Source organism: Suricata suricatta, chromosome 9, assembly GCF_006229205.1.
Source record: "Suricata suricatta isolate VVHF042 chromosome 9, meerkat_22Aug2017_6uvM2_HiC, whole genome shotgun sequence".
In the NCBI taxonomy this organism is placed as follows: Eukaryota; Metazoa; Chordata; class Mammalia; order Carnivora; family Herpestidae; genus Suricata; species Suricata suricatta.
The window spans coordinates 43,417,325-43,435,399 of NC_043708.1; the positions used below are offsets into that span (position 1 = coordinate 43,417,325).

The following is an 18,075-nucleotide window of genomic DNA, read 5'->3' on the forward strand; positions in this document are numbered from 1 at the left end:
CATGCTACTGATTAACATACACCATTACATCATGGGCTTGGCAGGGAGCGCCCGAGAGGGGGGAGAGGAACCCGGGTGGCTGCGGCGGCACGCTGGGGGGGGGGGTCGGGGGGGAGGATCCCCAGACCCGGCGGCGGTGGGGGTGGGGGGAGCGGATTCCTAAGTGGGGACCAGAAAAGGGGAGGAGAGCGTAGAGGGAGGAGCCGGATGGCGCAGAGGGGTCGGGTTGGAAGAACCGCCCGGCGAGGGATGAAGTTTGGGGAAGGGGAGGGGTTCGGGTAAATTCTTCCCCCGGCCGTCTGTGAGTTCTGGAGGGGTCTGGGCCCTAGAGTCGCCCGAGCGCTGGTGGTAGAGGACTCGGAGGGCGCTTGAGAGGGGGCGGTGCTGCCACCGGCTGCTCGTCCTTGGGAATGTGGTTCGCCGACTTGGGTGACCCCTGGGTCCTACTGGGCCCTGGGGTGGCAGACCGGTTCGGCCTGCGGGCGGGGGAGACCTGGGGTCACTGACGCGGGGGGCGTGGACGGGTTCCGGGGGTCTCGGAGGCCGAGGAGGGTGCACAGAGCTAGGCGTGCCTGGGTGCCGGTCTCCTTGTGGCCCTTGTCTGAGGGGTGCGTGAAGTGCCTGGCCTGATCACCCCTCACCTGGCTCTGGTCCTGGCTGCCCTTTACCCTCGTCGGCCACCTCGCAGGCCACCGGCGGCCTTCTCTCTCTCCTTTAGGGAAGCCGCCCGACCTCTGGGACGAGCCTGGGAGCTCAGCCTGGAGTACTCTCATCTGGAGTGGAGACTAGCGCCGCCCCGGGCGGCAGGAAGGCGAGTGAGGCCACCTGTCAGCGCGTCGGAGTCTCCAGGCTGGGTAGTTTACTTGCACCTGGGCGGCGCGCGAGGCCGAGGCCAAGGCCGTGCCTGGGTCAGCGTTCCACGCGCGCGGAAGAGAACTGCGGGGTGCGGTGGCCAGTGGAGCCGCGTAAGGTGAAGGTGGACTGAAAAGGTGCTGCGGGCTAGTCTCGAAAGTAGAGGGTTGGTTAAAAATCCTCTAAAACCTGAAAAGCGCTGTGCCTTCTAGTAGGTGAATATTCACAGGTGAACTTGATGGTCAAATCCGTGCTCTCTCCGTGTTTTCAGTGAAACACTGAGCCCTCGAACATTTTCTCCTTGAAGTACTTCTGAGAAACCAGAGAAATGCGGGCTTCAGACCCAGCCTTCCCTACTCTGGTTAACACAATATTTTTGAAGATAAAGTATTTGACATATTATTCCACTAATCCACACTTCCGTTTTTTAACTCCAGCATATGGAATTTCAATCCTTCCTTCCCTCCTCACGCCTAGGTTCTGCATCGTTTACGCCTTGTCCCACAGGTGACAGTACTTAACCCTCTATTGGAGGTATTGAAAGGTCTGTGGAACTGCAGAAGTTTAGATGTTTTCATTAAAATAGAGTATATGAATAATTCTTTTAAGTTCATTAATAATCAGCCAGGAACGGTATCAGCGTAATTTAATCAATATTTTCCCTAAGACCGAGAATCCTAGGGTTAATATTTTTTGTTTTGCGTTATTACTATAGAGGCAGAAAATCTTGTCATCAGTTTTTCCAAGACATTACTATCAGTTAGCTAGTACTTAGTAATAACTTCTATCGGGAAATGGGGAGGAGAGTCAGCACAGCCTACCCTGGTATACACTTTGTTATCAATGGCAGCTAAAGTAAAGTTATCCATCTGGAGCCTTTGAAAGCCCTCAAGAGTGATTGTTTTTTAGGCGAAAGAAACATCCATTTCATTAACTTATTTATTGTCGCCTGCAGATTACTAAAGGAATAGTGAAACTAAAAAACCAAAACAAAACCAACAAACCTTGAGGCAAATCTTCGAAACTTCTATTTCTGCTGAAGAAAGAAAATACTGCCACCCACTGGAAATATATAGCCGTTACAGCAGCCTTTAACCTAGGAAAAGATTTTTTTGTTTGTTTTATTTATTTTTGAGAGAGAAAGAGAGAGAGACAGTGTGAGCAGGGGAGGGTCAGAGAGAGCGGGAGACACAGAATCGGAAGACAGGCTCTAGGCTCTGAGCTAGCTGTCAGTACAGACCCGATGCAGGGCTTGACTCATGAACTGGCAGATCATGACCTGAGCCAAAGTCGTATGCTCAACCGACTGAGCCACCCAGGCGCCCCTAACCTAGGAAAAGATCTTGATTTGGTTAACTTTTGAGCTATTTTTTAAAGAAATACAAAGATGAGCAGGAAGGAGTTACCAGTGCCCCTTGTTTTTGTGGGATGACAATCCTCGTGATTTCCTGTGCCTCTGCGTCTTTCCTCTGATAAGAAATAGAATTTAGATAAAACCCAGTGATGCTGTTTCGTTATTCCTCGGAGTGAAGTCAAGACTCTGAAGGAAGGAAAGGAATACTATCAGCTAAATATATGTTTGTGTATTAAATGTGGAACTTTTCTATGTGAACCTGTGCCGAGTTTTTATGGATAATCAAGATGTAGCTAACAAGTACTAAAAGCTCACACCCCTTAGAAAAGGAATGAAAATATGAGATAAAGGAGATTATTGTTATGTCTGTGTTCACTATTTTTCTATTTACTCATTTGGAAAATACCTACTTTGTGCCAGGCACTGGGTTAGGCAGTGAGTACACAGAGCACAGGTACTGGGTCCATAATGGTGTGCCAAACAAAAAAGATAGATCAGAATATCAAATGAATTAACATTCTTTTAACATTCTTTTGCTTTTCTCCTCTCTAGAATCTTTGAAGGGAAGAAATTAGTGTTTGCTCGGTGAGTAATCCTTTTTATCAAATAACTCAAATGTTCAAATGTTTCAAAGATGACTAAGGCCAGCTAAATCAGTGCTAGGTTTAGAAGTCACTGCTTAAGAACATGTTTAGGTATTGTTTGTATCAATAATGTATCTCCAGGAGCCCATGTCTATAGATTTTAAATTCACATTTCTTCTAGTAGTAATAAGATAAAACAAGAAAAAGTGAATTTGTTAGACATTATAACAAGTTATCTTTAATTATTTGCTTTATGAATTAGTGAAAGTATTAGGAGTATTAAAACCTTGGGGTGCCTGGGTGGCTCAGTTGGTTGAATCTCCAACTTTGACTCACGTCATGATCTCGTGGTTCGTTGAGTTCAGGCCACAGGACGGGCTCTGTGCTGACAGCTCAGAGCCTGGAGCCTGCTTTGGATTCTGTCTCCCTCTCTCTCTGCCCCTCCCCTGCTCATGCTCTGTCTCTCTCTCTCTCTCTCTCAATCTCTCTCTCTCAAAAATAAATAAACATTAAAAAACGTTTTTTTAAGAGGTATTAAAATCTCCCCATAAAAGTAAATGACAATGAATACTTTCATTAATTCAATCATTTAATAAATCTATATTGAGCATTTATTCTGTATCAGGTTTAAGATAGATGTTTAAGATACATTGTTTAAATTTTTTTAAATGTTTTATTTGTTTTTAATACAGAGAGAGACAGAGTATGAGAGGGGGAGGGGCAGAGAGAGAAGGAGACACAGAACCGAAAGCAGGCTCCAGGCTCTGAGCTAGCTGTCAGCACAGAGCCTGACGCGGGGCTCGAACCCACGAATGTGAGATCTGACCTGAGCCGAAGTTGGAGACAACCGACTGAGCCACCCAGGCGCCCCTAAGATACATTGTTTAAGATAGATGGTGTTTTCTATCTAACATTTTCTAACATGGTATTTTATATCTAACATTAAAGATGGTGTTTTCTATCTAATATATAATATATAAATTATGTATAATTTGTATTTATATAAATGTGTATTTATATATTATATGATTTATATTAACATAAATATATTTATAAATAAACTTTAACAATAAAATACTTATAATTATAAAATAAGTAATAAAATGAAAGAAATAAAATTTCATATACCCATTATATATTCAAATATGGATTTATTGCATACATGCATAGAAAAAGGTGTTGAAAAGATTTCCACCACGATGATAACTCCTGGTGATTTCCCTGGATGATGGAATTATTGAAGATTATTATCTTGTTCCTCTATATTTTCTAGTTTCTCTACCATATTTGCAAAAGTTAAAACAAAAAAAAACACTGCATTAGCTCAGAACGACTGACTACAATTAAACGTAGAAAGTATTTTAAAGAAACTACACGATAAAACTTAGGTCTTTAACTCCAAATAATTATTTAGGAGTCTGTTTGCTTCCTCCCAGGCTCTTTTCTGAGCCCCATGACTGTGCCTCATGGCCTCAACATTCTTGTCTTTCCAGCCCCTGGTTCAGACACTTCCTGTGCTTTCTGAATCAACATTGAATACATTCCAAGCTCTTTGGCCTGAAATACAAAGACGCCAGCATTTGGCCACTATCTGCTGCTGGGGACTTTTCTCCCGAATTTCATTCACGAATTCATTCAACAAGAAGTATTTATCAAGTATAAATCACTGTGCAGGGCAAGTAGAAGATACAAAGGGCGAAGAGAGGGCATGGTCTCTTTAATCTCAAAGTATTGGGGGGGGGGGGCGTGGGCGCGCGCACACACACACACACACACACACACACACACACACACACTTCACTGGAAGGTACAATATGCACTAGGGGAAGACCGCACACAGTGTTGAACAAGACCAGAGGAGGCAAAAATTCCCCCTGGAAATTTCAGAAGACAGTATGCATTGGGTGCCTTATGTGTTGGTGCTCACTGGATAGTTTCAATAGAGACGGGCCAAATTTTAGGAATCTAGCCTACTGCACCTAAAGCATCATTACTATAAGGTATACAAAAATAGACAAGAACGTTAATTTCAGCACTGTTTATTAAAGCAAAACACGACTGGAGAGAATATGTGAATAAATTATCAAACCTCCATTCTATATATGTCTTTTACAACCATTTTTTAAAAATGAGTTATAGTTGGAAAAATGCACCAGAAATATGATAGATTGATGGATAAATAAGGGGACTACAGGTAAAGTAACATGTGATAAACATGACGGAATGTTAATTATAGAATCTAGAGTGTATAGGTATTAATCATTCAATTCCAAATTTTTTGTATGCTCATGTGTATAATAAATTGTTGGGGATAAAAATGATGAGTCAGATTTCTATGTATTGGCCTAGAAATAAGCTTTTGTAAAGTCACAGAATAGGGGCACCTGGGTGGTTCAGTCGGTTAAGCATCCGACTGGCTCACGTCATGATCTCATGGTTTGTGGGTTCAAGCCCCACATCAGGCTCTGACAGCTGAGAACCTGGAGCCTGCTTCGGATTCTGTGTCTCCCTCTCTTTCTGCCCCTCCCCTGCTCATGCTCTGTTTCTCTCTGTCTCAATAATAAATAACATAAAAAAAATTAAAGTCACAGAATAATGTCTATGCTATAAATCTGTCTTTGTGGTTAAGAGACCCAGCTCTAAAGCAAGAGTCTTGAGTCTTGGAACACAACCCTTTCACTGACTAGACATTTATTCTTTTACTAGTCACTTCCCACTCTGTGCCTTAATTTCACTGGCAACAAATCTATCTAATTATTGTTACAAGTAAATAAGTCAGAACATTTAAATTTCTGAAAACCGTGCAGACGTATAGTAAGTGCTTGATAATATTATTAAATATGATTGCTTGATCGGAAACAGCTTATGTGGCACGGGAGAGCAAACAAACTTTTGTCTCTCTCTGTAAATATGCTATAGATACAAATACACATATGTTCGTACGGAAATCTTTATTTGTATGTTTGGTCCAACCTCATGAGGGAACAATCAGACAAATCCAGAAAGAGGGATATTCTCAAAGACAACTGGTCTGGAAAAAACGGTGGAAGGACTGTTCTAGATTAAAAGAGATAAAAGGCACATAACAACCGTATGCAATGTGTTATCCTTGATTGCCTCCAGGTTTGAAAAATTAGCTATTAAAGACATTAAACTTGGGAGACAATTGGGGGACATTTTGAACATAGGCTGGCAATTAGCTGATATTAGGCAATTATTATTTAGTTTTGTTAGCTGCGACCATGGTATCGTGGTTATGAAAGAGAATCGTTTTTTGTTGTTTTTAAATGATATTCATGCTGAGGTGTTTGGGTGAGGGGTCAAGATGTCTGCAGCTTACTTGGAAATTGTTTAGCAAAAAGGCACATGGCTAAAGGGTAGGTGGCAAATGTTGAACCAGGTGGTGAGTATAACGGGTGTACACTGAACTGTCCTTCCACGTTTTCTGCATGTTTGAAATTTTTCTTAATTAAACAACTGAAAAATAAAGTTAAGTAGAAAGCCTTTATTTTTTAACATGTATTTATTTTTGAGAGACAAAGAGAGACAGATCATGAGCAGGGGAGGGGCAGAGAGAGAGGGACACACAGAATTGGAAGTAGGCTCCAGGCTCTGAGCAGTCAGCACAGAGCCCGACGCAGAATTCAAACCCACAAACTGTGAGATCATGACCTGAGCCGAAGTCAGATGCTCAATGAACTGAGCCACCCAGATGCCCTGAAAGGTTTTAAAACAGGGAGATGGGGTTTGTGAAGAGCATTTGCAAAGGCAAGGAGATGTGCAAGTTCCTGGTAAATGGTGTCAATGCTTTGGCATTAAGAATAAAGGCATGAGTTATAATAATGTTAAACTTGACTGCAATATTTCTCAAAGTGGGAGTCCATGAAACTTGCACATCAGAATCCCCTGGGAGCTTATTTTAAATGCAGATCTCTGAGTTCCTCTGGAGATGTAGTGAATCAGGGGCTGCCTGGGTGGCTTAGTTGGTTGAGCATCCGACTCAGGTCATGATCCCAGGGTCGCGGGATTGAGGCCCACGTGAGGCTCCATGCTTAGCATGGATGGAGCCTTCTTGAGATGCTCTCTCTCTTAAAAAAAAATGTAGTGCATCAGAATCATAAATCTTAAAGTTTCCATGTGAATCTCAATTTAACATTTACTAAACTTCCCCTCTCACAAGATGAACCTGGGCTGTTTAGTACCATACAGATTCCCAGGCCCCTTGCCTGATAATTCTGATTCATTTGGGCTGGGGCTTGAGAATCTGTATATTTAGAAAATGTTCTAGGTCATTTTGTGATTGGATCAGTTTGGAAAACACTGAGTTAGAAAACTCTGAAGAGCCTCAAAGTAGAGTGTCCTAAACATGCTTGGTAAGAATCACCTGGGCTGCGAGTAGAAGCCACGCATATTTACAGCCCTCACCAAAACCTTCTAAATTAGAATCTGCTGGAAGTGGGCCTGGACGTCCATGTTTCTATCAAGAGCCCCTGGTGATTCTTTTTTTAAATATATAAATTTTTATTTTATTGATTTGCATTTTAGAGAGAGAGAGCATGCACAAGCAAGTAGGGGAGAAGGACAGAGGGAGGGAGGGAGGGAGGGAGAAAGAGAGAGAGGGAGAGAGAGGATTTCAAGCAGGATCCATGCTCAGTGAGAGCCAGATGCAGGTCTCGATCCCACAACCCTGGGATCATGACCTGAGCTGAAATCAAGCATCAGGTGCTCAACCGAGTCACCCAGTCACCCAACTGATTCTTGCAATCAGACAAGTTGAGGGAGCCTCAGTGCACAGGTGTGTAAAACCACCTGAAGGAAGGGCCTGTTGGAGCAGTGGGGGCAGCCACAGAAGCATTAAGAGGATAAATCCTAAGCAAGCTCTTGCTAGATGAAAGATAGCACCTTTCTCTTCTTGGTGTCATTCAGGTCCATCTCTAAATGTCTTAGTCACCACATTCCAGTCCTAAGAATCTGGATAGAGAATGCCTTCCCACATGGAGTACTTACAGATGAAAAGGTGGTGGTTGAGAAGGTGTGGATTTTTGGAGGGTAGAGTTCTCATGCAAATTAGTATTCATCCATGCCAGACGTATGCCAAAATCTCACAAGCTTGCTGAATATATGTCAACCCCTGAAAGATAGGCTTAATTCTTTTTTCTTAGCTGTAAAAAGGAAAGCCCTGATGAATTTGTAAGGTAAGGATATCCCTTCGAATGATTCTGGGCAAATACCCAGACATCTCCTTTAAGCAATTTTACACTCTACTTTCCTGTGCACTTCTACAGCATCTGAAGACAAAGAGGAATGTCTGTCACTGAAATAAGGCGGTTATAATGGTAGAGTGGACTCTGAACCAGACTAATGGGACTATGTCCCACCTGATCTCGCCAGCTGCCCCTTCTTACCTTATTTCATGCTGAGCCCCCAAACCCCGCCCCCACCTACATTCATTTAGTTCCTCAAATGTGCCAAGCTCATTCTCTTCTGGAAGACTTGGCACCTACGATTCCTGGAGAATTATGTCTTTCTGGCTTCTCATCCAGCCCTTCAAAAGGCTGACTCCTCCGTCAGGTCTTAGCTCAAATGTCACCTTCTTAGAGGGGCCTTTTTAGACCCACTATCTAAAGCAGTGGCCCTTTCCCTACCATATAGCAGGTACCACAGCAGACCTTGTATTGCTTGTTCATGATCTCTCTCCATTCACCAGAGTTGCAGCTCCACAAGCACACGAATCAGTTCTGCCTTATTTATCCTCAGTATTTTCTAGGATCTAATCACACAGAAGTGTGCAGTAACTGTTTGTGAGTTGAATGAATGTGTCTCGGGGTGGGAAACTCCCGCAGAGGACTCCGGGTCCAGTGCCCCGTCCTGTACTTAGATACCCTATAACTGTGTTTCAAGACCCAGTCCGTGAGCATACTTTTGCCTAAACCTCAGCAAAACAAGAGTAGCAAGAATAACGTATTCTTGTTTTTTCACTGTTCTAAATTTATTCAGCTTCAAGGACTTCACTTTGAGATTATGCTCTTCCTGTTTGGGAAAGGGGTATTAAAGTCTCTTATATTACATGATAATGAGTCGTATTGGGCTATTAATGTCCTTATTTGGAGAAATTTTTAAAAATGCTTTGTGACTTTAGTCGGTCTCCGGGTTTTCCTGGCCCATGAAATTCAGAAGTCTGCAAGTCACATCCCTCCCTCTATGCAGCCATTTCAATGACCTTGGGGTGGCCATTGGCATTGGTGATTAAAATGTGCTTTCTGTAAGTCCTCAGTCTGTCCCTCTATGACTCGCACCCGTGGCAGCCATGGGCGAGCACCGGTCAGCTCCCCTTCGAGGGTCTGCCACCGGATGGTGAGGCCAAGCCAGCTGCTGTTGCTTTGCTCAGGGACACCCCATTCACTTGGTGGAGACTTCCTCAGCACTGTGCTGTGGTCTGAGGCTCTTCTTCCTCAGTCCTTCTTTACTCTCTGCTTTCACAGTCCTGGTCTGAAGGCTCTCCCTGCCTGGTCCCACTCCCTCCCCATTGAACCTTCGCGGGTATTTCCCCCAATAATTGGTGCACACATCTAATCTTGGCATCTCAAGAAGGACCTCCCTAAACAGACGTACTATCCCCTGGCTTCAAGCGACCCTAAGAATTGGACAAGGGTCTCCAAATGTGATCTGAGCAGCTGTACAGCTGTGGATAGGTGACAATCCCTCTCATCATCCAGAAAATGGAGAAAATTCTGTTCATCTCAGGTCTGTTGTGAGACTTGAGTGCATTACGCATGAAGTGCCTCACCGTGCCTGATGTTCAGTAATGTCCCCACCCCGCCCCACCGCCGTCACTGTGAGGCCGCAGAAACGTCCGTTCAAAGGCTGCTCTGATCTATGAAGAAACATTTTATACGTTCAAGAGAAAAGTGAACAAAAGTATAGATTTTTTGAAAGTTGTAAACTTTAAAAGAGCTGAATGAAGGTCGTCTCCTAGAGTTATCAGTGTGTCGTATCAGACAATCTCACGTAAAATGAGCTTTAGTGCAAATTCTAACTTCCGAAGAGCAGATGATTAGACAGTCACGTGAGTGGGATGGGAGTTAGGTGAGCTAGAAACATGGAGGCAGGTGGGGAACCATTTCCTGGTGCAAGGGGATGAGTCCGGGTGGTTCCGTGTCTCCAGCCTCAGGCACCGTGCAGAACCATGGAGGTGCATGCTGGCGAAAGTAGGCTGTTCAGGTCCAGATGTAGAGAAGGAATTGACAGTGAAAGGTTAGACTTGGCTGGGTGAACAGAAGTGCCAGGAAGTCTGAAGACTGATATAAAGTGAACCTGGGTGGGGAGGGACGCCTCAGTGGCTCATTCAGTTAAGTGTCAGACTTTGGCTCAGGTCATGATCTCACAGTTCATGGGTTCAAGCCCCGCATCGGGCTCTGTGCTGGCAGCTCAGAGCCTGGAACCTGCTTTGGATTCTGTGTCTTCCCCTCTTTCTCTGCCCCTCCCCTGCTTGTGTGCTCTCTTGCACACTCACGCTTGCTTTCTAAAATAAATAAACTTTGAAAAAAAAATAAAGTGAACCAGGGAGCACCCGGGTGGCTCAGTTGGTTAAGTGTCAGACTTCAGCTCAGGTCATGACCTCACGGTGAATTCAAGTCCCACATTGGGTTCTCTGCTGTCATGTCAGAGCTCATTTTGGATCCTCTGTCCCACCCCCCACCAACCACTCCCACCTCTCCCTCTCTCTCAAAAATAAACAAACATTAAAAAAAACAAAAGTGTGGGTGCCTGGGTGGCTCAGTCGGTCGAGCACCTGGCTTCGGCTCAGGTCATGATCTCACAGTTCATGGGTTCAAGCCCCACATTGGGCTCTGTGCTGACAGCTCAGAGCCTGGAGCCTGTATCAGATTCTGTGTCTCCCTCTCTCTCTGACCCTCCCCTGCTCATGCTGTCTCTATCTCTCAAAAATAAATAAAAAACAGAAAAAGAAATAAAATAAAAGTGAACAAACTCAGTATTTACATCAGATAGAACTGTATTTGCCACTAGGATCTACTTCCTGAAAAGTAGGCACAGCTATTTTGCATTAAAAATATTATTTAGGGGGCTGGTTCAGTCTGTTAAGCATCCAACTCTTGATTTCTGCTGAGGTCATGATCTTGCAGTTCATGGGTTCAAGCCCTGCATTGGACTCTAAACCAGTGTGGAGAGAGCCTGGAATTCTCTCTCTCTCTCTGTCTCTCTCTCTCTCTCTCAACAAACAAACAAACTTAAAAAATATATATATTATTTAAAGGCACCTGACTGGCTCAAGCATGCGACTCTTGAACTTGGGGTGGTGAGGACAAGCCCCACACTGGGCATATAACTTAACTAAAAAAGGTGTTATTTAAACATAATTGCACTGCTGTCTCTCATAAACTTGTTAGGAGGCTTGAAAACAACTGACCCATTACTTGGCACATAGTAAGTCCTTGAGAAATATTAATTTTCCTTCTTCCTGTGCCCGGATTAGAGTGTGTTCATTTGGTTACTTTACGTCCTGGGTCTGCCTCCTGGAGACATGCTTTCTCAAAAACCACGCAGTAAAGCCTAGGACAGCATTGCCAGGGCTTGAGTCAGGATGGGAGGGAATGAAGAGAGAGATGTGAAGGAACGAACTGCAGATCTGGTGACAGATGGCGTGTGGGAAGGACAAAGCAGGAGTCAGGTTTGCTAAGATAGCAACAGTGAAAGGCAAGCTGGGTGAGGCCCATGAGCTGTGGCCTGGGGGGACTAAGCCTGAGTTCAGGTCTCACTGAGGGAGGCTCAAACCCCTGAGTGTGGGCAGTTGGCAGAGAGAGAGCAGGGGTCCCGTGGGCCCAGGGCGGAGTGGTCGGCCCGGGCCGACTTCCCCCATCACCAGGACGTTTTCACATCGGGTCACGGCCCAACCGAGGCCAAAAGCCGAGCTGCTGGCGGGGACCCTGGCCAGGTGAGCCTCAGATAAGGCACTGGGACTCTTGAGGAATCTAGTTTTGCTTTTCACTACCGTTCTTATTTCTCTCAGGATAGTTGTCAAATTTCCTTCAGTTCCTCAATTTAAAGAATTCTTCCAGAAAAATAGACTTAAAAATTTTTCAAAGTTTTATTTATTTTTGAGAGAGAAAGACAGAGTGCAAGCAGGGGAGGGGCAGAGAGAGAGGGAGACACAGTATTTGAAGACAGGCTCCAGGGTCTGAGCAAGCATTCAGCACAGAGCCTGACACGGGGCTCCAACCCATGAACTGTGAGATCATGGCCTGAGCCAAAGTCAGACACTCAACCCAGGTGCTCCTCATTGCTTTCTAAGACTAAAGAGTCTTCTATGAAGAAAACTTTTTAAAAAAATGTTTTTAAATATTTATGTTTGAGAGCCAGAGACAGAGTGCCACCAGGGGAGGGGCAGAGAGAGAGGGAGACACAGAATCCAAAGCACAGAGCCCGACATGGGACTCAAATCCACGAACTGTGAGATCATGACCCGAGCCTCAGTTAGTGGGCGAGAAACAGACCCAACAGTTGAGAATCATCTCATAAAGGGGCAATTGCTGATGGCTCGGAGTGGGAAGGGAATGGTGATTCCTTCAATGCAGTAGTCAGGAGAATCTTGTCTCAGGAAGAACATTTTGCAAGGACTGAAGAGAAAGGAGTTAATCTGTGGATATCTGGGAAAGAGTGCTCAAGGATGGGCGGGAGCAAAGGGGTGGGAGGTGGTGGTCAGGCTCAGAGGATCCAGAACACGTAAGGCAGCGGAGAACTTTGGCTCACTCTGAGTGATCTGGAGAAACTAATCAAAGGTTTGAAGCTAGGAAAAGCAGGCCTGTGAACCACATGGCTGGCTCTTCTAGAAGACTAAAGCATAAGATACACTTGAAAGAGTAGCAAGAAGTTGGCAGGGATAGATGCTGAAACTGGCTACAAAGAAAGCCTTGAACTAGAACTCCAGGAAAGTCTTGTTTCTGAAATAAAGGCAGACTAAGCCAATGTTCATAAACCATTTGTGTCAGTTCTATATTGTTACATGAGCAGTTACTCCCTAGTGGTCTAAAACAAATACAGTAAAACCTTGGATTTTGAGCAACTTTATCTGCAAGTTTTGGCAAGACCAGAAAACATTTCTAATAAATTTTTAACTTGATAAACAGGCAAAAAAAAAAAAACTGCCTAAGTTGGACTGAGGCACCCAGGTGCCCCTGAAGACAACTTTTATGACAGCTTTCTCAGGAATAGAGTTAGATAAGAAGGGGCTAACTAATTTTTAGAACACTTAGGTATACTACATTTTTTACTAATTTCTAAACAATATAATTAAAACCAATTAATTGGTATGGTTACTTAAATAAAATATAACTGTAAGCAAATTTTGAACCACAGTTTCTTTTTTTTTTTAAATGTTTTATTTATTTTTAATACAGAGAGAGACAGAGCACGAGAGGGGGAGGGTCAGAGAGAGAAGGAGACACAGAACTGGAAGCAGGCTCCAGGCTCTGAGCTAGCTGCCAGCACAGAGCCTGATGCGGGGCTCGAACCCACGAACGTGAGATCTGACCTGAGCCGAAGCTGGAGGCTTAACCGACTGAGCCACACAGGCGCCCTTGAACCACAGTTTCAAACACAAATGTAGATGGATTCACATTCCTTAAAAATAAACAAATGTGTGAAGTATTAATTATAGTTTTTTACAGTAAAACATCTCACGAGATGTCATAGATAAGTTTTCAAATAAATACAGCCAGAAGATTAACTGTAAGCATTGCAAAACCGCTCCTATTTACAGGATTTATAGAGGGCAGAATCAGAAAAGTGGGACCTCAGAACTTTTGGAGGAATCACTTGTCTCAGATTGGCATAAGAGCCAACATCACTTGTCCCAGGAGTCATCAAATCTTTCTTGTAATCTTGGTTACTAATTTAAAAATTGCCAATATCTTTTCAACCAAAAGTGTGATTGAAATGTGACCACAGGTTTTATTAGTTGAAAATTTTTAAATGTACAAATCTAGGGTCATATTTCTACAATAACCAAAGATCAGACTCTTCTTCCTCAATATTCTTTTAAAATTTATTTAATACTAAGGCACCTGGGTGGCTCAGTCAGTTAAGCGTCCAACTCTTGATCTTGGCTCAGTTCATGATCTCATGGTTCATGAGTTTGAGCCCTGAGTCGGGCTCTGTGTTGACAGTGTGGGGCCTGCTTAGAATTCTCTCTTTCTCTCTCTCTCTCTCTCTCCCTCCCTCCCTCCCTCTCTTTCTGTTCCTCACCTGCTTGTGCTTTCTCTCTCTCTCAAAATAAATAAACTTAAAAAATTCTACTTAATATTATCTTTGTCTATAGATTTTGTGATACTTGTGGCATTGATCAGCTTTGTTATATTTGTAACTTGTTATACTTTCCCCCAATACTCTCTGCAGCCACCCTTGTATGATGAGAACATCCCACCATTGCTGGTACCAACGACTTTTTCCTAACCAGGTACGACTCTTGCACGGGATATATTCGATTAAATATTGATTAATCCCACATTTTTCACATCCTTAGAATGTTCTCAGAAAAGTTATGCGAAAGCTACTTGGTTACATATTTAAATTTTATTACAAGGCTTTTCAACGCCTTTCTTAAGGTAATGTTCATTACGCATCTTCTGGAGAGTATAGTGTAGGGCAGGCCCTAAAGTTACTTGAGCCCAGAATCCATTCTTCATAGGGCTTATAGTATAGTGTTGCCTGGACTATGTTTTGGGAAACACTGGCTCTGATAATAGGTTCGAGAAAAGCAACAAAAGGAATGAAAGGATTTTTAAATTGTATCTACAGTTCAGTGATGAAAAACTGTGTGTTTTTTCAGATGAGGTAGTCCAAATGTAGTCACTTGCTTAGCATGTGAGAGCACAAACTTTAGGCAAAATAAAATAAAGTGAAACTGAATTCAAATCCCAACTCTACCAGTTAGCAGCTGTGTAATATGGGCTATTTAGCCTGTTGGTCTCAGTTTTCTGTGGACTTTAGTAAATTGAGCCAGGATGATGAGAGATAACTGTGTCTAATTGTATCAATTAGAGTATAGGCAGTAGACCAAAAAAATGATTATTTTATCAGAGATTAGTAACATAAAGAATTGACAGGGAGCACCTGGATGGCTGAGTGGCTCAGTCGGTTAAGTGTCTGGCTTCGGCTCAAGTCATGATCTCACGGTTCATGGGTTCAAGCCGCATGTCCGGCTCTGTGCTGACAGCTAGCTCAGAGCCTGGAGCCTGCTTCAGATTCTGTGTCTCCCTCTCTCTCTGACCCTCCCCTGCTCGCACTGTCTCTCTCTCTCAAAAATAAATAAAAGACATTGGAAAAAAAAAAAGAATTGATGGAAAAGGCAAATGGAAAACATGAAGGTATTTCAGAGGTAGCAATTGCAGAAAGCAGCTACCATCCCCAGGGCTGGAGAAACAAAGTAAAGAAATTGGGATTATAAAGACTGAAAGGTCTGGAAGAGGGGCCTCCCAGAGCAGAACCACTCAGACTCTGAGGAGGGGGTACTGCTGGGCTGGCGCTGGCGTCCGAGTGGGGGGTGAGGAAGCAGGGTTGGCAAATGTTGGAAGAACTGCGGTGGGGATGTGCCTGCTGCTCCTGGAGTCCACCACCCCTGCTAGGGAAAGGAGGTGGACGGAGGTAATGCCTGAAAAAACAGGAAGCCCACAGGAAAGAAACAGGAAGGAGCAAATCCTTTCTTCCTCCTATCTGCTCGTCTCCCTCGACTTGCAAAGCTTTATAGGCAGCCCGGTGATCTAGAGTCTTACCCCAGCATCACAAAGCGGAGAGTGGAAAGATGGGTCTGGAGCTGAGAGGGAAGAGCTTCATCACTGGCACAAACACAAAGTGCTCAGATCAGAGAAACTCTGTGACAGCTAGCTATTCCTCTTCCACCTAGTCTCATGGACTCAGTCCTGTACCTGGTACAAATTTGCAGTTTCTGTAGGACGTAGCTATGATAAACACAGAAGAGATTAAATGCTAGAGGTTCAACCAATTAAATAAAACAAGTAAGGTGGGTATAATGTCGCATATAATGTCACATCTTAAACTTAAAATGTTTAAACTCTTGATTTTGCCCACCCTCTTCCCCAAATGCATCTTTTAAAAGCACAACTCAAACAAGGTCACCTGCCTACTTTGACTTTCTAATATCTTCACACTGCATAGAAGACAGCTCCTGCCATGGCCAATAAGGCCTTCCTTCTCTCCAACCCCATCCACATGGCTCTTCCTTATTTATTCAATTCCAGATACATAGGCCTTCTCTCTGTTCCTCTAACACTTGAGCTCTTTTTCACTTAAGGCCATTGCATTTTTTGTTTCTTCCACCCAAGCACTAGGCTTACCACCAGTACCACCACCACCACCAAATGACTAGATTCCTAATAGTCTCTGGGCCTTCTATCTTTTTTTTTTTTTAATTTTTAAAAAAATTTATTTAATTTTGAGACAGAGTAAGATAGAGTGTGAGTGGGAGAGGGGCAGAGAGAGAAGGAAACACAGAATCTGAAGCAGGCTCCAGGCTCTGAGCAAGTGTTCAGCACAGAGCCTGACATGGGGCTCAAACCCACGAACTGTGAGTCATGACCTGAGTCAAAGTCAGACACTCAACTGACTGAGCCACCCAGATGCCTCTATGGGCCTTCTATTTGACCCTTTCTCCCCGCCAACCTACCAGTTCATTCTCCACATCAGCCAGCCTTCAACAACTCCTCTTTGCCTTCTTGATAAAGTTTAACTCTAACCAAGCCCTTCCTGATCTTGCCTTGGTTTATTCTATATAGTACTGAAAGTCCTAGCCAGAGCAATTAGACAAGAAAAAGAAATAAAAGGCATCCAAGTCAAAAAGGAAGAAGTAAAAGTCTCTATGTGCAGATGATATGATATGATATACAGACCACCCTGAAGACTCCACCAAGCAACTATTAGAACTAATGAATGAATTCAGTAAATTTGCAGGATATAAAAGCAATATACAAAAATCAGTTGTTTCCATAACTGACAATGAATTATCAAAAGAGAAATTAAGAAAACAATCCCATCTGCAACTGCATCAAAAAGAATCAAATACATAGGAATACATTTAACCAAGATCTTCAGTCTGAAAATGATCAGACACTGATGAAAGAAGTTAAAGATGACTGTCTCTGCAGCCTCATTCCCTCTTTCTCCTTCTTACTCTGCACTCCAGCTAGTCTGAATTATTTCCATTTCTCTCAACTTAGAATGATCTATACATGCTGTTCTCCCTGTGTAGTCAACACCAAGCTGTCCCTCAGGTCCTGGTTTTCTGTCATTTCCTCTGGGAAGCCTTTCCTCCTCCTCTGAGTCTGAGACAGCTTCCTCCATAAGTTCCCATAAATATGCTGTGCATAAGCCTATCTTAGCACTTACCACTTTGCCTGTTTACTTCTCTGTGTCTCTCAATAGATTAGAAACTGCCTAAGTCATGAACTGACCTGTTTATCTGGGTATCCCCATTGGCTTGCACAAAGTTTGCCATTTAACAAATATTTGCTGAATGAATGAATGAATGAATCTTAAAGATACTGAAGACTCGTTGCAGTTATATTAAACCGAGGAACATAATCCAATTTGCATTATAGAAATACCAGTTTTTAAAGCTGGTCTGAAGTGTAGCAACCTACAAAGTAGTGTGGAAAAAATAGTGGAAGTCGTATTTATTTTTATCTGTGTGAGAAATTAAAGTTTACTAATCTTGGAATAGGTGCAGAAAATGTCAATAACATAAATAAGTTTTGAGGATGGTTTAGAGTTTGAAATGGGGAAAGAAGTTTGAAGGTGGGAAAATCAGGATCAAGATGCTATTTCAGTAATCCAGTTGAGAATAAGGATCTAAAGACTTGGTAAAGTTTTGAGTAAGGAAATGAGGGGTCCAGGGTAACTCTTCAGTTCTAGCTTGGGTACAGGGAATGGTAACAGTTGGTGAACCTGAGAACACGTCTGCTTTTCCCATTAGATTCTTGCTCCATGAATCCAGACTCTCCTGTTCCTGTTCTGTTCTCCTGTTCCTCCCCAAACACCGTTCATTCATTCAATCATTTATTCATTCAACAAATACATAGAAGGCCTCCTTTGAACTAGCTGCTATTCTTGGTGCTACAGATAGAAGATGAACAAGATAAATGGAAGTCCTTAGCCTTGTGGAATTCACTGGATGGTGTTGAGGTACCTAACCTCTATACTCAGTTTGTGGAGTTTTTATCATGAATGGATGTTGAATTTTGTCAAGTGCTTTTT

General features: G+C 43.3%; 1 long non-coding RNA gene across 1 annotated transcript; it reads left to right on the forward strand.

Moving 5' to 3' along the window:
- Window positions 1-557: 557 nt before the first annotated feature.
- On the forward strand, window positions 558-3,515 carry LOC115302735. The gene is made up of 3 exons (XR_003913607.1): window positions 558-970; window positions 2,759-2,791; window positions 3,483-3,515. It is a non-coding gene; the product is annotated as an uncharacterized LOC115302735 (long non-coding RNA).
- The last annotated feature ends 14,560 nt before the right edge of the window (window positions 3,516-18,075 follow it).